At 36.7% G+C, this 22521-nt stretch overlaps 1 long non-coding RNA gene across 1 annotated transcript; it reads right to left on the bottom strand.

Moving 5' to 3' along the window:
* Nucleotides 1-19676: 19676 nt before the first annotated feature.
* LOC115420138 (uncharacterized) lies at nt 19677-21149 on the bottom strand. The gene is made up of 2 exons (XR_003935513.1): nt 21113-21149; nt 19677-19742 (listed from the first exon to the last, which is right to left on the bottom strand). It is a non-coding gene; the product is annotated as an uncharacterized LOC115420138 (long non-coding RNA).
* Between the last annotated feature and the right edge of the window lie 1372 nt (nt 21150-22521).

Genomic DNA, 22521 nt, shown 5'->3' with positions numbered 1-22521 from the left:
AGAGGGAAGTGTCCTCCATTTTCACAAAAAATAAATAAGAAACCATTTCCAAAGTATCCAGTATTTATTTAAGAACATTTTTTGCCTACACAAATGTATTGAATCGTCAGAAAAAGCCCACAGACAAAACACAAACATAATCGGATAGAATCAGATATGAATTTTAAACAGAAATCCCCTTGTCACCTCAGAATTCAACAAGAGAATTAAAGTAAGTGCAATGTAAACATCTTGAAATCTGCTTTCTCTCAACAATAAACATATCTCAACATTTTCATGGAGCCACCACAAGGAAAAAATAAATATAATGCAATATAATCTGCTAAAATAAACATTTTGGTCCCTGTTTAACTTTTAAACAGAAAACACATCACAATTTAAGGCATGTCAAGGCAAGGGTTAAACATTTTAATACTAAATACTACATATACTAAAAACTATAAACATCTGGAAAACCGTCAATTTCTCTCAAAGAAATACAGGGGTTGGACAAAATAATGGAAACACCTTAAAAAAAATCAACAAAATATAATTTAATATGGTGTAGGTCCGCCTTTTGCGGCAATTACAGCCTCAGTTCTCCGAGGTGTTGATTCATACAACTTGTGAATTGTTTCCAAAGGAATTTTAAGCCATTCTTCAGTTAGAATACCCTCCAACTCTTTTAGAGACGATGGCGGTGGAAATCGACGTCTTCCTTGAATCTCTAAAACTGACCATAAATGCTCAATAATGTTGAGGTCTGGGGACTGTGCCGGCCATACGAGATGCTCAACTTCATTAGAATGTTCCTCGTGCCATTCTTTAACAATTCTAGCTGTATGGATTGGGGCATTATCATCTTGAGGTGAAGGTGTTTCCATTATTTTGTCCAACCCCTGTACTTATCTGACCAATACAAAATTTGTATTCTAAATGATGGGGAAGTGCGTGTTTAAATTTCACATTCCTGATTTTATTACCTATTTTAGGTATGTTCTTTAAATTTTCAGCTTTTTTAATGTCCCTCTCCTTTTTTAATTTTCGTTTGGCGCTCCCACTTAGCTGCTTCTCCATGTTTGCAATGTTTTGATTCGCGTACGTATGTTGCGTAGTTCTTGACGTCTCACATCCCGCTCAGTGCACGCACGTTGATTTGCGTCACCGCTGATTCGCTTTTTGGACTGACCAATGAGGAGAGGGTCTCAGCTCACGGTCACAGACAGCAGGAGCAGGGTTTCTGTGCAGTGCAATGGCTCCAGGCAGCGGACAGTTTCATTTATAAGCAAAAGATAACCACATATTTTCGTTATGCCCGAGCTACCCAGGGCCCTTCAGAGGTCGCGGGCCCCTGGGCAATTGCCCAGTTGCCCATATGGTTAATCCGGGCTTGACAGTTGCGGAAAATAATAATAGACCATCAAAAGTCATCAAAAACAATGGTTATGCGAAAAAATTCCTTGTAAGTGTGAAGCCCTATACTTAGGAGATATTTCACATGAGAACTGGACTCTGAAAGATAAAAAACTGTTGTTAATGTTTTTGGCAGCGAGTAAAAAGACTATCACGAGAAAATGGTTAAAGCCTGAAGTAACCACAACAGAAGAATGGATCGACATCGTACAGGACATTTACATTCTGGAGAAGTTGACATTTTGTTTTAAGGGCCAAAACGAATCTTTTTTCACTATTTGGTCAAAATGGACAAACTACGTTAAATGTGTAATGAATGTGAAATGAATATATCGGTGATGTGACTACTTCTACATGTGAAACATTTCTGTTTAGAGCAGGCATGTCCAAAGTCCGGCCCGGGGGCCAATCACGGCCCGCGGTCAGATTTTATACGGCCCACAGCTTCGGTTTTATAATGTATTATTTATGGCCTGCTTGGACTGTTGATCCGAGTACATGAATCATAAAAGGTTAAAAATGCAGTTTCTCCTTTCACCTCATGGTGGCAGCACTACTCTAACTCTATCTGGCTCTGTGACTTTGCCGTGAACCCTTTTCGCTAATTTCTAACCATGGCGCCTGTAAATAAAAAAAAGGAAAGTTGACAGTGAGGGCCGCCGCTTCCAGGAGAGATGGGAATTACAATTTTTTTCACTGAAAATCGAGGCGATTGTGTTTGCCTAATTTGTCAAGAGACTGTTGCCTTGTTTAAGGAATTCAATGTAAAGACGCACTAGCAGACAAAACATGCTAACGCATACGACAAGCTAGCAGGGAGTGAGCGCTCCGAAAAAGTGAAGCAAAGTCAAGCTGCTTTAAACTCACAACAGTGACTCTTCATGTGAGCCAATGAGTTCAATGAATTCACCACCAAGGCAAGCTACCAAGTTGCCAGGTTAGTTGCCTATAATTGCTGGTGTTATGTAGTTGTAGATGTGACACAAATATTACTTTCTGAATGATTTTGTGAAAGACAAGAGTAAGAGTCATGTTTTCATCTTAAACGTTAACAGACTTTACATTACTGAGTAAAATATGAGTAATAATTACTCATATAAGTCACGTTTAAAATGAATGTGGGGTTAAGATTTTCATCAACTTTTTGGAAGTTTAAGATACTCCATACAGTTTGTTCTATGTTATCTGACTCCAGATGTGAAAGGAAGGCAGAATTGTTTTGGGTTTTTTTTTTTTAATTTGTTCACACCTGAGTGGCTTAGATTTGGTTACATTGCCATTTAAAAAAATTATATTGTGACAATGAAAATAAAATTATTGTAGAACAGCACATTTATATGTAATTTTTACTGTTTAAAAAACGTCCGAAGGGACCACTGGCCCCTGGCAATGTCCACATTATCAGATCTGGCCCTCTTTAAAAAAAAGTTTGGACACCCCTGGTTTAGAGTGATGTAAACATTCACACCTTATAGAGTCTTGTCTTTTCATTGAAGTAATGGAGTAAGCCCTCTCTTCCAGCCCACTTTTCTTTATTTGCTTTAAAAGTTCTTTATATGACAAAAAATCTTGGATGAGCTTTTTTTTTTTTATGATGTGTAGAAATTTAACTGTGCGTGTAACAGAAGTTTTGTAAATCGTGCTTTTCCAAATAAACTAAGAATTAAAAAAAAAAACAAACAAAACAAAACAATGGTGATGCAATCAAGTACTACCTCCTGTGTGTGTCATGTGACTAAAACAGACAGAAAAGAAAACATGGAATGCCTAAAAGCACTGTTTTTGTCAGTACAATGCCATAGATATTGATGTAAGAACTGAAGTGATTTTGCTTATTATCAAGAAAACATGGAAAATGGATAGATATCAGCTCTGGAATTAAACTCTTATGAGCGATTTTTGTTCTTACCATTATATTTGTCCAAACAAATGTGCCTTTACTTGGACCAGGCATTAAAATGAACAAGAAATTGAAGAAAACAAGGGGTGGTCTAATAATTTTTTTCCTCAACTGTATACACTGCCGTACCAAACCAAAAGAAAAAAGTCGTTCATGCAATATTTGACTGCACCTCCTTTTGTTTTGATCACAGGAGACATTCACTGTGACATTTTTTTTTCCACAAAATGCTTATGTAGTGTAACAATAATTTTCTTAATATTTTTTCATCCAGAGTTGCATTAATTTTTGATTATTGATGATGGAGAATCGGACCGCTGCATCAAGTCTTCATCACATCCTAAATTGGAGTCTGGACTTTATGAAGGTTAATAATAATAATAATAATAATAATAATAATAATGATGATGATGATGATGATGATGATGATGATGATGATGATGATGATGATGATGATGATGATGATGATGATAATAATAATAATAATAATAATAATAATAATAATAATGGATTGGATTTTATGTAGCACTTTTCTAGACACCCAAAGCGCCTTACATTACACTGGTCAAGTTTTTGAGCTGATTCAGGATAATTTTGGTGTGCTGAATCCAAAAATCACATTAATTTTGCTCAGTCAGGTCAACTTTCTGAACTATGCTACATATTGGCTTTTTAACATTTTTGCTTACATTTATGGGCATTTTCACATCATATGATACAAAATTATTTCATATTTCTTGCAATAAACGAGTTCTGAAGATTTTACTTTTGCCAATTTATGATTAATGTTTTTTGTAATATTACAGGTGAATGAAATGGCTTCGACTAGAAGATCTTGCAAAAATAAGCCTGACGTATTCTGCTACATCTGCGGTGAATACACCATTGTACCTAACAGGAATCAAGTCACAAGTTTCATAAAGTGTGCTTACCAATCTTATTTTGGTATTAAACTTGGTGACCAAGATCAAGTTTGGGCGCCACACATGGTATACAAACACATGGTATAATAAATGCAACTATGGATGAAAAAATATTATGAACCTTATTGTGACACTACATAAGCATTATGTGACAAAAAAGATGTCACAGTGAATGTCATCAAAACAAAAGGTGGTGCAGTCAAATATTGCATGTGCAACTATTCCAGATAATTCATGTATCAAGACAGGGGTAGTTGTTTGTTTACCTGCTTTACTAGTTTCAGCTACTTCCTGTAGTTTTCGTCAGAAACGTCACAATGATGTTGTTGTGTCTGTGTGTGTGATGTGTTGTTCGTGTTGATGAATGAATCATCAACAGTAATTGTATGTGGAACACCATATGTAATTCTACCAGACTTGCATGTGCAACGTTTTGTTTTCTTCAAACCTCTGTATTCTCCGTTTGGGTATTTCTGTCCATTCCCTGGGAGTTTGCAGATTTGAACCCCAACAGAGAATACACAGCAGTACCACCAGGAACCATGGAGACAAGACTTGAGGAGAATTATTTCCAGAACTGGCAGAACTTTTCAAAGAGTGAGTGTGTCAGTGTGAAAAACTACTGATATATTTATAACCACCCTTCTCCATATCAACATTAGTATCCACTAGTGATGGGACTTTTGACTCTTTGAAGGGAACCGTTCAATCAGGAGCCGTTCACTGAAAAGAGCCGTTCAAAAGACGGGCTCTTTTATGTTTTTTGCATTATTTTGAAACACCAATGTTTTAATGACTAAACAGGCTACATGTGATGATTGACATTACATTTTAAAGGTGTTTAATTGGCGCAGCAGTAAATATTATCTTACCGTAAAAAAGAATAGTTAGTTCAAATGTGTGGACTAAACACACGACATGAGAGGTGACATTAGGCAAATGCTGGAATTTTTATTTTTATTTTATTTATTTTACCTTTATTTAACCAGGGAAACCTCAATGAGATTAAGAATCCCTTTTTCAAGAGTGTCCTGGCCAAGACGGACAGCAGTACATTAAATACGAGGGCTGTTCAATAAGTTCATGGCCTCACCCAGAACAGAACAACACAGACTGATAATTTATATTTTAATTTTCAACATAATCTCCATTTACAGCAATGCACTTGGTCCATTGATGTTCAAGCATCACTATCCCATCACCATTAACACGGACCAATGCATTTGATTTGTACTCAGTATTTCTGGGTGAGGCCATGAACTTATTGAACAGCCCTCGTAGTTACAGACAGACTTCCATACATAAAACGAATACACAAAAAGCATATAGAAAAGCCACACCTTCCAAACTCAACTCTGCAAAAAGTGCTCATGAAATGTAGACAAAAGTGCATCAGACAAAACATCTGCAGCCAGATATCTCCCTCTCTACGTCATACAACATCCTCTTAAAAGTGTCCAATGAAACCAGATCCTTCAGTTTCAGGTCCAGGTGAATGAAGTACAGAACTACCGTTTGACAAAAAACATCACGGTACATTATGTGGACTAGTCTGTAGCCTAAAAATGAAGAAGAAAATAAAACATTTTCTCATGAAATAACAGTTTATTCTCCTCAAAACAAGAACAACTAGAAGCACTCGGAGAGCGCAGACCTCCACCAAGGCTGATCAGTGGCCCCCCCCGTGGGCTCCCCCACGCCAAGGAGGTTATGTTTTTGCCAGGGATTGTTTGTTTGTCTGTCTGTCTGTTTGTCTGTCCGTTAGTGTGCAACATAACTCAAAAAGTTATGGACAGATTTTGATGAAATTTTGTGGTCTGCGCCCCCCCCGTGGGCCCCCCCACCCCCGATCACCACCAAAATTTAATCATTTCTTCCTTATCCCATTTCCAACAAACCCTGAAAATTTCATCCAAATCTGTCCATAACTTTTTGAGTTATGTTGCACACTAACGGACAGACAAACAGACAAACAAACAAACAAACAAACCCTAGCAAAAACATAACCTCCTTGGCGGAGGTAATAAATGTGTGTAAACATACGGAAAAAATTGCACAAAACACAACAGTGATTAATCACTGCAATTACAGTACTTAAATACCTAAAAACCTGTAGTGCAAATAAAATACTTTAAGTAACATTGCAAAATACCTGATATCTCTAATGTAAATATCAAAATGACCACATCAGGAGTTCTCTCACTTCTACTCTGTATATAAAGCCAATGCCTCCCCAGTGACGCTAAATTGACAGGCAATCGGACACTCCCTCCTTAACAAAAAATAAATTAAAAAAATGAACGGCTCTTTACAAAAACTCTGTTCCCATTGTTCGTTTCAAAGAGCCGTTCAAAAGATTTGATTCGTTCATGAACATCACACCACTAGTATCCATATGAGTCATACCTCCTCTGTCATCACCATGTTTGTTGTTATTGATTTTCTTTTTCTTCTTCTTCTCAAAATACTTTACTCTTCTTTGTGGTGTTTGGATTGATTGGTAAATGCTCATTACTCAATAGACGTGGAAGTATGAAGGCAGTGGTGCTTGACACTGTTTGAAATGGACGTACGTAAAGTAAGTATGAATGAATTTAAGTGTTACTTTTATCTAAGTCAAAATTTGGCTTATTCATAAACAGTTATTTATTGATTGATTTTTATTTATCCATCCTTCTGAAGTGAAGATCTCCGTTGTCTCTGATTTATTGTTTCTTCTTTACTCTTAAATCAAACTGAATGAATGGGGGCAGCCAAGTCGACAACACAACTTAAAAGACAGACAAAAAAAGACAAAAATGTCTTAAAAGATGAAACAAGTGAAAAAGAAACATAAGACATGTTTCAACTCCAAAGGTTCTATTTGACACTTTGAGGACATTCCAGAGTCTGTACTTTTCACTTTTATATGAAAGAAGATGAAGATAAAGGAAGTTGAATCACACTGGTCAACAGTGATTTTTTTTGCTGCTGACCAGAAACTGTATTTATGTCATAAATAGATCTAAAAGTAGCAGGTCTTTATTTCATGGCATCATATACGAGTACATCTGCTTGTACTTTGTTTGTAGATCATAAATAAAATTGTAACAGTTGTACAGTAGTGGTGGGCGTATCCATTCTGTGGTATCGATACTCACACACATGGATTATAACGTGAAAATCACAAAAGTGCATGAATATCACACAAACAAGTTTCACTAGACCACAGCCAGAACTATAAAAGCATGAATCTATATGGAATTCAGTCTTTTCACACACATCTTCATTTACTTCCTTAACATTATTAACCCTTTCATGCATGAATTATGAGAACCTTAATCAAGATTTTTTTTCCTGAGTGTTTTTATTCCTCTTTAGGCATGAAAAAAGTAATGTGATTGAAATTTTTGTTTTTTATCAATCTATTTTTCATGGAGTTACAAAAATGTCCTCTCAGCTGGACACCATGTGTTTAATTTTTGAGGCAAAAAAAACATGCATTTACTGTCATACTGTGTGAAAACGATGAAATAAATGGTTTTTTTTAATGTTGCTAATCTGATGTTTTCTCACATTTTAACATACTATAATAGTAGTTATTACTCACTCAAATAATAATAATAATAATAATAATAATGATAATAATGGATTGAATTTATATAGCGCCTTTCTAGACACCCAAAGCGCTTTACATTATTAACCAATTATTCATTCGCTCTCACATTCACACTCTATGCACAATATGCAAAAAACAACAAAACACAACAACTTAAAAAAAAACCCAAAACTGTTAATTACAGTCTAATAACAATTAGCAATTGATTTACACTCAAATATGTTGCTGCATATCAGGTTTATCAAGAACAGGAATGTTACAGTCACGGTATGAATTGCAGTGTATTATGGGATGATGCATAAGTGTCCACTGTGTTGGTTGATATGCAAGTAAAACAACAAAATCCATGAATATACAAGAGAACAGCTGTAGAATAACTGTCCACTGGAGTGACCACTGTGTATGAAAGGGTTAAACTTACCTTTATCTCATTTCATTTCAACTCTTGAACAAGTTTTATCACAGTGGCAGTCACAAAACTGCATAGATTTCACCAACCACATTTGGTTAAAACAAAAAATAAACTGCAAATGGCAAATGCTCATCTAATTTTTAATTCCATTTAATGTCAAATCCATTTTTTTCTGGATGTTCTGCTTCCTTTTCTTTGGCAGCCTTCCTCATGGCATTTGACTGGGTTATCAAAGGTACTTGACCGAGCTGCTCCGCTTTGGCAGCCAAGTCATTTACAGAGGACAAGAGGCCACTGGCATTCAACTCAATCTTTTTTTTTTTCGTTTTCTGTAGCTCACCAACCTCTTCTAAGCGGACCGTTCTCTTTCCCCCATGCTGCAAGTCTTCTCTTTTCTTTCTTTCATCTTCCAAGAAAGACCTTTATTTCTGTCTAGTGCAGGGGTGTCAAACTCATTTTAGTCCAGGGGCCACATTCAACCCAAATTGATCTTAAGTGGGCCCGACCAGTAATAAAAATATAAAAATATGTACATTTGCAAACTATCCAAACAAAAATGATGTGAATAACCTGAAAAAAACTGAAATTTCTTGAGAAAAATAAGTGCAGTTTTAACAATATTACACCTCAACTTACCATTTATACATGCATATTAACGGATTGGATCTACAAAAGACACAAAATATTTAATAACAGGAAGAATAATGTTAAAATTTCACTTTCAAAATTTCAGGTTTTTCGCATTTTATTGTTAAAGGATAGTTTGTAAATGTTAATATTTTCATCATTTCATGTAAGTTTTTACACTAAAACAAAGAGAAAAATTTGGAGTTGTCATTACTTATTTATAGATGTAATACAATATGTTTTTTGCATTAAACTAAGAAAATTTGGAGTCATTATTTATAGGTTATTATGCTATTAGTTTAGTATAAATCACGTTGGTCTGTATGTGGAACCTGAGCAAAAACAACTTCGACATCTTTGACTGTTAATATCTTAAGTGTAATTTTTGCGCTTTGCAAATACATCCCGCGGGCCAGATTGGAACCTTTGGCGGGCCGCATTTGGCCCCCGGGCCGCATGTTTGACACCCCTGGTCTAGTGCATGACTCTGAAATGCAGACTGATCTCATGAAATCACGTTGTATGTCATGCCAGTTCTTATGGCATTTGGCGTGCTATACATACGCATTTTCATCCTTTCATGTGTTATTCAACGCCATTTGATCACGTATCAGTGTACGCCAAGATCTCCGGTTTTCATATCTGTAACCGCTAATCCTAACCCTAATCGTATGGTATTTGACGCAGCATGAACATACACGTGGAATGCTTATAATGCGTACAGATAACATGCCAATTAAAAGTGGCTTGTTATCTGTACGCAATTCATATCATATCGCTGAAATGAGAAGTTCTTTTGTAACTGAGACATTTGTCAAATCTCAAACATAACAAATATGATCACTGATTTGCTGTATTTCTCTGTTCACAAAGACCGCCACACTCAACTGAGGCTTGTCCACGAGACAACAAGAGGACCATTCTCACCAAGTCCCACAACTTTTTTCACTCAGGTTTATTTCCCATATGTTTATATATCAAGCAATCCGGTCTGGACGGAGAACCATAAGTCATGAACTCCTTATCTGCTCTACAGTATGTAGAGAATTCACTGAACTGCTTAAGAATATCATCACAGTTTCCCTCTTGCATTTGTTTGGCACTTACAAGATGCTCAAGATAGAGCTTTAATATTTGTTTAGCTGTCTGGATTCTGAACAATTTTTCTAGGGTCCAGCCTGGGGCACCGATAAGGGGAGGTAAACATGACAAATTCATGGGGGCCAGCGTTTGTGGGGGGCCCATAGAGCAGTGGAGGGGGTCTAGTGGATACCGGGTAGAAAGTGTGAAAATTTGGTGTAAGGTCCGCTGTATTGAGGACTTGCAGCTGACGTCACTGGTCATGTGATTGTTGTTTACACCGCCATATTGGTGGGCACGCTATCTGGATCCAGAAAGTCAGAACTGTTGCTTTATATCGTGTTTTTCTTTGGACTTGTATTTGCGTGTTTTGTTATTTGCAAGTATGTCTGCTTGTGATAAAGGCACCATAGATGAGTTTCAGTGTTTACTAACAACAGTGATGCGTGGGCAGCTCGGACGTAAAAACACAGTACCAGCTACCAGCCGGCTCACCTCAGCCGCGTACACCTCCAGGCTCTGCCCCGGAACTGGTGAACGGGCCGATATGTTAGCTCTAAAACGGTCCATTAACTGTCTCTGTCCAAAAGCCGATCCCATCTTCTCTTTCACGGCCACATAATTTGACTTGACCGCATGGGGAAGGCTGTCCCATAGTAGAAAAGCAGACTTGCACAGACGGGTGGGCAGTATTGTCACCAACTCCAGCTGAACTCACCGGTGTCGCCCGCCGTAGCTCCGACTGCCACTTCCAGCTGCTTCACTCAGCTGAGGAAACTCAGGCTGCCATCGCCCGCAAAGGGAGCAGGTAGATCCACAATCACTCTGTCTCTACAGGGCAGTGTTTCTCAAAAAGTGGGGCGGGCCCCCCTGGGGGGGCACGAAGGCTTGCCAGGGGGGCATGGGATCATTCCTAGGTGTTTATTTTTTCTTCAGGTTCAAACATGTAGCAGGTGGAACTAATGTTTTAGCGTTGGAGCACCCTGGACTCATTTTAGGGACGTACAACAAACAAATCTACTGCCATGGTGATCTGTCACTAGACTAGACACAGAGTTTAGGTTTGGAGAGTGGACAAGGATTGGACTGGAAAAGAAAAATGTGCAATGGTTCTGTTTTTGCATAGTTTGCACAGTTTGTACAGTTTGCATTTTGATGTTCTCAGATGTGCAACGTAAACGGGCTCATTGCAGCTACTGATGTTGTTAAAATGTTCATCGTTGTTACCAAAATGTGTTTGTTGTTCTAAAAAAAATGTACCTTATTTTCATAGTTGGAAGATAATTACACATTTCCTATTTTTATTTTGAAAAATAATGTCTCAGGGAGCAGTCTTGTTGAGTTCATTTGTATTGTTCAATCAAAAATGTACGTTATTATTAATTTGCACAACAAATTATTCAAGGAAAAGCAAAAAGTATTCTTACGATACTGATGTTTCTTTCAATAAAAGTAATAATTGCACCACAGGTACAATGTTGTTGGGGTTGAGGGGGGCTTGGAGATTTTTTCACTGCTATAGGGTGATAGGCCAGGGGAAGCCCTCCTGGTAGGTTTGAAGGGGTCTTCATCACCATACCACATGATGACAATTCTTTTTTCCACGCCGCTAAACGCGACAGGCACGCAGCTAACTATACTGAGAAGCTACGCTAACCACGGTAATAACTATAAACAGCGGTCGGCAGAACAGAACCACCACTGCCACCAATGGAACCGAGCGGTCTTTCTGCCTAACTTATAATTGGTGAAAGCTAAGTAATAAACGGCACACAGGAGTTTAGCAGGTCCATCGTTTAACAGGTTGTACGATCCAAAGGAAAGCTTGCCTACCAATATGGCGTCGTGAACAGAAAACCACGTGATCATGTGACATATGTGCAAAACCTCAATAAGAGATGCATAGAAGCCGGGAGTTGGATGTTGAAAGAATGTTAAGTTTCACTTTCGTTTTCCCGCCAGGGTAAGTGACGTTATGTGTGGACCACTCCGACACATCGACAAGAGACTGAATTTTATGAAAGGGTCCACAATATTTACCTTTCATGGGGCCCACAATTGGTAGCAGTGCCCCTGGGTCCAGCCACCCCAAATTCTGAATGAGAGAATATCTGAGTGGACATTTCTCAAGTAATTTTGCGACTGCAGCCTGGATGAATGACTTTGTATTTGAGCAAAGGCTAAACACCAGCTTTTCTGACACCTTTTTCTTGGTTCTTAAGTCCTAGAGCATGCAATCAGCCTCAAACCCCAAGTCCACCTTTGCTGCTTCTTTGTGGTTCCCACTGTCATTCACATCAACACCGAAGAGCTTATCAACAGAGGTCACCTTCTTCATCACATCATTTTTAATGGATCTGTCCATAAGATCTGTGAAGAGCCTGAGAAGGTCCTCTCCAAGAAGTGGTAGCACTGGCCTGTCAGTCTGGTATTTCTTCAAAAGCAGCTGGAACTCCTTAGCAATTGGCGGGAATACACTGGCCTTGGTGACAAAGAATGGATCATTAAAGCTTTCTGCAACAACAGAGAAGGATTTACTTTTGGGCTCCGAGAGCTGCTTAGCCCTCACACTAGTCCCATATTTCTGAGTATGTGGCCAGATCTCTATCACTCTTTCTATTACAAATTCTCAAGCCCGCAATGTTGGCAGTACTGTCTTGGGAAAAGGTCGCAGCCAGTAACTTTTGTGTAATCTTCACACCTGGCTGGTGAGTCTTCAGAAAGCCAAGGAAGAGAACAGAGTGTTTTTTGCACTTCCAGCCTTTTGTGCATTGTACATTACATGGAGTCCACAGCTACCAACATTTACCAATTTGCCACCTGTTTCCTGCTCATTGTTTTGTGTTAGCATGTCAAACACCTTCCAGTTGACAGCTGGACCACCCAGTGATAGCAGAAGGATTCCATATGTTCCTGCTGCCTCTCAGGAGTCTTGCAGGCATGTGTTGCAGCAGCTTGTCCCAAAAACTGTGAGTCAAACTACCTTGACCTGACTTTGTCACCATCCCCAAAATGGAAGAAGATATCCACTTGCTTTTTTTGAAGAGTGTCATTTAGACTCTCATCAAGTAAGAGAACGTATTTATCTGAAGCTCTAATCTTTGCCTTTAAACAGGACCTGAAATGTGGAGCGATCCAAAACGAGGTTAGGTACACTGCCTTTGATTCCCTACATGTGAATTTTTTTTGCAATATCACTGAATAGACACATCAGCTGAAAGACACCGCTGACTCCATTGCAGCTCTTGAATGAATTGTTTGGTTACTAACTCCAGGGCTCGGTAAATCACTCAATAATGTCACAACTGTGGTCTTCATGTAGCCTACATTACACAGGTTAGTTGTTTCAGATTAAATATATATATATGGATGTCATTCCAGTACTGACTGGTTAGCGAAATCATATCAAGTGTTTTCTATGCTTTCCTCATGTATTCCTTATCTTACAAGATTTCCTACTTTATTAAGACTTTCACACAAAATTCCAGACTTGCCAAGGTCCAGAAAACAGCGCTTCAAAATGTCGTACTTTTTAAGACTTTCAAGACCTGCACTGGCAGTGTGAGTGCAGCGTATAACTCACTAGCCATGAACCTCAGAGTTCTTCTTACGCGACACGTATCAGTACACAAAAGGGTCTGGAATCCAACTTTTCTGTTTGCGGTCTTTACTTAAAACTTAGATTAATACAAACAAAAGATGAATTTCTAAATTAAATTACGTGACAGTCAAAAGACTGTGATGCTCCAGACTTCAGGTTCCATTCCTTTTTCTTTACATATTTATAATCTTAGTGGCCAATAGGATTGCATCACACAATTATATCAAGACTTATACTATTATTACTTAACATTCATATAATATTCATAAATTATTAATGATTAATCAAACCTAAATTTGAGTTTTTAACTGAAACACCAAAAAAATGGCTCTAACAGGCAGCCTGTGTTAAATTCCTGTTAAATAGCATTTTCTATCCACTGAAACGCTGCAGGAAACTTATGTTTGAAGAGTTAAACTGTTGAATTTGCATTAAAAGCATTAATGCAATACCTTCACTGTCACAAACAGGAGTGGATCAAAACTAGGATTTATGTAAAATACAACCATTCATCAGTCAGAGGTTGTTACAAATATAGACACCACTTAAGGAAACAGTGAATATAAAGTCTGTTTATTTGGGTTTTACTGGTGAATCAATGTTGTAAAAGATGACTGTGTTTCCACGTTCACTACTGAGCCTCTGAACGTCCAAATGGGTCATATCTGATGACCGTGAAAAGACAAACTGCATTTTAACCCAATTATATATCATTATTTATACATCACGTGACGACACACTAACACACAAGCCAGACAACGACATAGTTAGCATTAGCATTGGCCGTACACTTGACAGCATGCCAACAAACAAACCAGGTGACGATACGATGAGCATTAGCATTAGCATTAGCCGAACACCTAACGACACACCAACACACAAACCAGACAACACCATGGTGAGTGTCAAGGGACTATTTGAGTCTCCGGACGATGTGAGTCGCACATATGTAGAAGCAATTGTATGTGTCGGCCATCTTTTACGACTCACTATGGCAAACTCACTAGGACACTAGGACTCGCTATGGCGCCACAATTACCCTCCACTGCTCAGTTTTCCACCCGATTAAGATCAAAACATTTGTCAGCTGGATAGGTTCTCAGGCTAACGTTAGCGGTGTGGTGCTAGTGGCTGCAGATGGAGCCTCAGACCACTGGTTCCTGCACAGGGCGTTAGCAGTACCACTAGCAGACAACATGCCAACACACAAACCATGTGACAACACAGTGAGCATTAGCATGAACATTTGCTTATAACACACAAACACACCCGAAGTGGTTTTGTCCGGTGGATCCAGTACAATTTATTGTTGTGAATTTTTCATTTTACAGGTGAATTTACCTCAGACCAGTAATGGATCAACAGTTGTTAAACATTTTAACCCATAAAGACCCAGACATCCATGATTGTCCAGAACTATGTACTGATCTAAAATGTTCAATATCTTTTGATCCACTAATCCTATCAGTACATGTAAATAATTGGTTTAAAATACAGTTATTCACCTTTTCATGGTCATCATATACGACCCATTTGGACGTTCAGAGGCTCCGTAGTTACTGTGGAAACACCGTCATCTTCTACAACATTGATTCACCAGTAAAACCCATGGAGTTTAATAAATGACAGTGGATGGAGACACTTCGTTTGTGTTCAGTTAATGATATATTTTGCTGAAAAAGTCACTTAATCCTCCATTTTCTCTGTTTCTGATATAATAATCTTTGAATTTACTCTGAGATTTTATAACCATCTACATGATGGGTAAATTAAATATAGAAATATACCTAATTTTTACTAAAAAAATGCTAAATAAAGAGGATAATATTACAATAAACTGTGATAAATCACTCAAGAAAGGGCAAATATAAAGAAAAAATCATTTGCAAACTGTCAGAAAAGTCACATCGGGTCTTTATGGGTTAAATCAGTAGATGCTTTTGGTCTTTGAGGGTTAACCCTGATTTAGAGTTTGAGAAGAGGCTCTGTGAACGTCTTAGAGACTCCTTTGTGTCTCCACAGCAGCAGGACTTGGACTGAGGAAGTGTCCAGCGCTTATTACAGCCCATTTACAACAAAGACACGGACCCATCGGTGGTTAAGTGGAAACAGACAAAGGCTATCGATTGGATTGGAAGAACGGAGCCTCTGGAGTCATTCAACGCCTGGCTGGTTTGATCTGTGAATGCTACGGCTATGCGCTTCTGTTACTCCTTTTAACTCTGAGAAATATCGTCGGGTAGTTTTATTCTGATGATGACACAGAATCAGGGGATGCAATAACGATGTCAGATCTAAAGTGATTTCACCTGGAAGAGCAAGAAGTTACAAAGGAAGGAAAAATTGCTCTAAATGGGAAAAAATCTGACTCAGGGATGACAGAAATCTGCCTCTTCAGGATATACTATTTTATAATATTTAAGGGATCTGGTGGAATTTAAAACAACACAAATATTATACAAAGAAAGAAATAAGAATTAAATCACTTCCAAGTGACAAGAAATTATTCACAGAGAGAAGCAACATTTTGCTAGAACAAAGCATTAAAGGATGTGCTTTTTCATGTTGTGGAGTAGTTTTGTGGAATAGAATGGAATAAAATATCAAACTGTGAAAACATCTTAAAATTTAAGAATATGTATAAAAAACTTATTTTTCAGAGACATAGCAACAATGAACAGGAGTACCACAGTAATAGTTATTGATGATACGTTGGAATTTCTTCCCTTTTTCAGTAATTTAATAACTGATCTGTTCTTTTTTATGGACTAGTCGTATAAATTAGGGTTAGGACAATATACGCTTGGGTTCTCCCTCCATTTCGGACAAAAAGAACTGGAGTTAGAGTTGTTAAAGAACCATAATGAAATAACTGTACACTGTGTGCACTGTGACTTTGTTTTTTTGTCAACTTATTGTTTATTGATTATTGGAGATCCCCATTAGCTTCCACCATAGTGGTTGCTAGTTTTTCTGGGGTCCCAGTTAAAAAACACATCAAAAATTGATACATCATTCGCAATAAATACAGTGACAATGTAGTAGCGATAAAAAAAAGTTTACAGATTCAATAAGTACAACTTTCACATATGCTACACCCTAGATTTTCATGTTCTTTGTAAATATAACTTAATTGGGTATTGCTTTCAATATTCTGTAGGGTTCCATTTAAATTTCTCTTTACCTTTTGTTCACCCTTATATTTTATTCCTATTTATTTTTTAAATATATCCAATGACCGTAAAAAGATGACAAACTGCTTTTTATACCAATTTACATGTTTTGAAAGGATTAGTGGATCAACAGTTATTTAAACCTGTAAAGCCTGAACCATTAAATCATTGACAGAAAATTCCAATTCTTTGAAACTGGAGCCTTTATTGATCCTTCTGAACAACCCAATTTTTTTTTTTTTTTTTTCAAATATCAATCTCTATGTACGAGTTTCAATTTTGCATCATATACATATTTGTTACCTCGGCTCTCAATGCTGAAATATTATTTTTTAACAACCAAAAACAGAATACAGGGTGGGGAAGCAAAGTTTACAATGAACATTTAGTTGTTTTTTCTCAGCAGGCACTACGTCAATTGTTTTGAAACCAAACATATATTGATGTCATAATCATACCTAACACTATTATCCATACCTTTTCAGAAACCTTTTGCCCATATGAGTAATCAGGAAAGCAAACGTCAAAGAGTGTGTGATTTGCTGAATGCACTCGTCACACCAAAGGAAATTTCAAAAATAGTTGGAGTGTCCATAAAGACTGTTCATAATAGAAAGAAGAGAATGACTATGAGCAAAACTATTACGAGAAAGTCTGGAAGTGGAGGAAGCAACAAAAAACGTACCAAAGCTTTTATTAAAGCTCTCAAATCCAAAATCCTAAAGGATCCAACCAAATCCATGAGAAAAATGGCAATTGAACTTGAGGTAGACAACAAGACCGTTAGAAATGCAGTAAAATATGATTTGAAGATTTAAATTCTCATGACTTTCAATAAACTAATTGGTCATACACTGTCTTTCAATCCCTGCCTCAAAATATTGTAAATTTTGCTTCCCCACCCTGTATAACACAAACATGTCTAACAAATTGGTAATTCCTTTTCAAAACTGGTAAAATTCTTCCTCCTTCCTCATTAATGTCAGTCTTGTAGTGTCACTGGAAAGGCCTCTGGTGAATGAATTCCTCCCCTCTGGTGGATTATCTGTGTATTGCATGTATCTAATTGTATACATCAGGGTTTTCAAGAAAAAAATTTCACACTGATCATGTGGAGGGCTTCAAAACTCATGTATCAAATACGATACATTTGGCATTATAGGGTTAACTTTCGTAAATTATTTTGGTCGTCAATGGATCTTCGGGCCTTTATGGGTTAAAGGCCGTTTTTTTTTTCCACATAATCCAACCTGACATTGTGCTTCTCTTTGTGCTTGCTGACAATAGGGTGAAGCGGCTCATGGATCAAATACGATACATTTGGCATTATAGGGTTAACTTTCGTAAATTATTTTGGTCGTCAATGGATCTTCGGGCCTTTATGGGTTAAAGGCCGTTTTTTTTTTCCACATAATCCAACCTGACATTGTGCTTCTCTTTGTGCTTGCTGACAATAGGGTGAAGCGGCTTCGGTTGCAGGTTTGTCGGGGTCTTAAATGGGTGCAGTTGTCAGAGATCTCTCAGCTTTAATGAGAACACACACACCAGCACAAAGCAGCTGAACTTTGAGGCTGGACTACAATTGGTCGGAGAGTTAATGAAACAAAGGCCTGATAGAGCACGTTCTCCGGGGAGATTATCAACAACAGTCCACGTTCCCTCTGCTGCAGCGCTGATTGACTTGGCCTCAAATTGGCTGCAATGCTTCTCCCGCCTGGCGTTAGATGCTCTGGTGTCTGGTCTGACAATGGAGAACAAAGGAGGATTCAAAGGTTCCTCTCATCTGCCTTTGTCAGCCCGAGTCGGGATGATTATGATGAGTTGACCCCTGAGGTTTAGGGGGGCTTCATCTCACTTCTCTGTTGGGTTTATCAAAGGCCATCAGAGGTACACTGTAATGACAAAAGTATGTGGACACGTTGAATTCAGGTGTTTCTTTTCTAACAGGGGTCTGGGATACAAAACAATAATGACAAATGTATAGTTTTATATTGGGATCAATATCATGGAATTGGTTAGTTTGGTTTAAATTGTTAACTTTGGCTTCCAAAATGCCTCAGAGATGGTTTTTACTTAACCCTTTCATGCACAGTGGTCACTACAGTGGACAGTTATTCTACAGCTGTTCTCTTGTATATTCATGGATTTTGTTGTTTAACTTGCATATCAACCAACACAGTGGATACTTATGCACCATCCCATAATACACTGCAATTCATACTGTAACTGTAACATTTCTGTTCTTGATAAACCTGATCTGCAGCAACATATTTGAGTGTAAATCAATTGCTAATTGTTATTAGACTGTAATTAACAGGTTTTTTTGTTTGTTTTTTTTTAAAGTTGTTGTGTTTTGTTGTTTTTTGCATATTATTTGAGTGAGTAATAACTACTATTATAGTATGTTAAAATGTGAGAAAACATCAAATTAGCAACATAAAAAAAAACACTTATTTCATAGTTTTCACACAGTATGACAGTAAATGCATGTTTCTTTGCTTCAACAATTAAATGCATGGTGTCCAGCTGAACGGACATTTTTTGTAACTCCATGAAAAAAAGGTTCATAAAAAAAAAAAAAAATCAATCACATTGTTTTTTTCATGCCTAAAGAGGAATAAAAACACTCAGGAAAAAAAATCTTGATTAAGGTTCTCATAATTCATGCATGAAAGGGTTAATTTGTCAACATTTATTTTGTTTTTTCTCTAAATTTCTACAATATCTTTCATGCTCTGACTGTGAATAATAATTTTCTACCACAACAAGCCATCTACTTTTTTCACATCTCACTTAAGAAGAAAAATCTTCCGTTAAAGTTTGAGGAAATATGGATGTTTATAAACTATATGGACAAAAATATCGGGACACATCATGTCTACAGCTGTAAGATGTCCTGTTCATGATGATTTCAGATAAAAACATCAATATTTCCTTGAAGTTTTCTATCAACATTGATGTTTTTTTTTTTTTATCCATGACTATGATTTTAAATGCTCTACCTCTAAATCTCTAAAATATTGTTCATGCTCTGACCTCGGCATTACTTAAGAAGAAAAATCTCCCATTATACTTCAAGGAAATATTGATGTTTTTATCTCAAATCATCAGTGAACAGGACATCTTACAGCTGTAGACATGATGTGTCCCAATATTTGTGTCCATATAGTTTATAAACACTAATATTTCCTTAAAGTTTAATGGGAGAATATTCCTCCTCAGTGAGATGTGAAGAAAGTAGATGGTTAGTTGTGGTAGAAAATTATTATTTACAGTCAGAGCACGAAAAATATATTAGAAATTTAGAGGAAGAACATTTAAAATCATACAACAAAAATATCACTGTCGAGTAAAATTAAGTAAAAACCATCTCTGAGGCATTCTGGAAGCAAATTTAACAATTCAAACCAAACTAACCAATGCAATGATATTTATCACAATATACAACTATATTATGGCATTTGTTAGAAAAGAAACACCTGAATTCATCGTCTCCAAGTATTTTTGTCCATATAGTTTATAAACGTCAATATTTCCTTAAAGTTTAATGGGAGATTTTTCTTTTTAAGTGAGATGTGAATAGATGGTTAGTTGTGGTAGAAAATTATTATTTGCAGTCAGAGCATGAAAAATATTTTAGAAATTTAGAGGTAGAACATTTAAAATCATACAATTAAAAAAAATCAATGTTGAGAGAAATTAAGTAAAAACCATTTCTGAGGCGTTTTGGAAGCAAAGTTAACAATTCAAACCAAACTAACCAATGCAATGATATTTATCACAATATACAACTATATTATGATATTTGTTAGAAAAGAAACACCTGAATTCAATGTGTCCCAATATTTTTGTCCATATAGTTTATAAATGTCAATATTTCCTTAAAGTTTAATGGGAGATTTTTCTTCCGAAGTGAGATGTGAATAGATGGTTAGTTGTGGTAGAAAATTATTATTTGCAGTCAGAGCACAAAAAATATTTTAGAAATTTAGTGGTAGAACATTTAATATCATACAATAAAAAAAATCAATGTTGAGAAAAATTAAGTAAAAACCATCTCTGAGGCGTTTTGGAAGCAAAGTTAACAATTCAAACCAAACTAACCAATGCAATGATATTTATCACATTATAAAGCTATATTATGACATTTGTTAGAAAAGAAACACCTGAATTCAATGTGTCCCAATATTTCTGTCCATATAGTTTATAAACACTAATATAAATATAATATATATAATATAAATATAAATATCATTGAATTGGTTAGTTTGGTTTAAATTGTTAAATTTACTTCCAAAACGCCTCAGAGATGGTTTTTACTTAATTTTTCCCGACAGTGATATTTTTTTTTGTATGATTTTAAATGTTCTTCCTCTAAATTTCTAAAATATTTGTCATGCTCTGACTGTAAATAATAATTTTCTACCACAACTAACCATCTACTTTCTTCACATCTCACTGAGGAAGAATATTCTCCTATTAAACTTTAAGGAAATATTAGTGTTTATAAACTGTATGGACACAAATATTGGGACACATCATGTCTACAGCTGTAAGATGTCCTGTTCAGTGATGATTTGAGATAAAAACATCAACATTTTCTTGAAGTGTAACGGGAGATTTTTCTTCTTAAGTAATGCTGAAGTCAGAGCATGAACAATATTTTAGAGAATTAGAGGTAGAGCATTTAAAATCATAGTCATGGATAAAAAAAAAAAAATCAATGTTGATAGAAAACTTCAAGGAAATATTGATGTTTTTATCTGAAATCATCATGAACAGCACATCTTACAGCTGTAGACATGATGTGTCCCGATATTTTTGTCCATATAGTTTATAAACACAATATTTCCTCAAACTTTAATAGAAGATTTTTCTTCTTAAGTGAGATGTGAAAAAAGTAGATGGCTCGTTGTGGTAGAAAATTATTATTCACAGTCAGAGCATGAAAAATATTTTAGAAATTTAGAGAAAAAACTAAATAAATGTTGACAAATGAAGTAAAAACCATCTCTGAGGTATTTTGGAAGCCAAGTTAACAATTTAAACCAAACTAACCAATTCAATGATACTGATCCCAATATAAAACTATGTTATGACATTCGTTAGAAAAGAAACACCTGAATTCAACGTGTCCCAATACTTTTGTCCATATAGTTTAAAACAACGTGCTCAGATAATCCATGGAGAAGACCGGGAAAGTTTAGAGCTCAAACCGAAAATAAAGGCTTGTAAGCGCACCGACAAACAGGCTAAATTTACTGCATTCAAGCTGCCGTCTCTTGGGCGGTAAACAAGACTCAGTAGGATGATTTAAGACTGTATTCGTGCATCGCTGGAGCAGTCGTCCCATGAGACTAGTGAGTGTCTTCTTCTGCTGCCAGGCAACTACAGTGACAGACTGATTCACTCACATGACAAGAGTTTGCAAAGCAATTAAGCGAGGAGTCAGCGGGGTTCACAGGGCTCCCCAGGCAAGCAACATATTTAGCCCTTTTGCTCAGAGTTTGAGAAAAGAATCGAAGTTTGATAAGAATCGACAGAAGAGCAGCAACTCCAGATAAACAAAACCTCACCTTGAATAACTTCTGTGGCATTTAAGTGTCGCAAGTTTCCAGATTACATCCAACTGAATTCCACTTTCTTCTAAAAGTGAGAAGGGGAAGCTAAGATGGCTACTACAAAAAAAAAAAAGACTGTTTGGTTTGACCCTTGTGGGCTCCTGTAGCAACATGGCAACACAGCATGGTGGAAGAAGACCCATTCCCAAAGGTGGAGGTTTTAAAAACTGATAAAAGTGTATTTGGACTGAAAA

This window comes from Sphaeramia orbicularis, chromosome 5 (assembly GCF_902148855.1).
Source record: "Sphaeramia orbicularis chromosome 5, fSphaOr1.1, whole genome shotgun sequence".
Classification (NCBI taxonomy): Eukaryota; Metazoa; Chordata; class Actinopteri; order Kurtiformes; family Apogonidae; genus Sphaeramia; species Sphaeramia orbicularis.
This window is presented reverse-complemented; position numbering and strand designations above follow the sequence as displayed.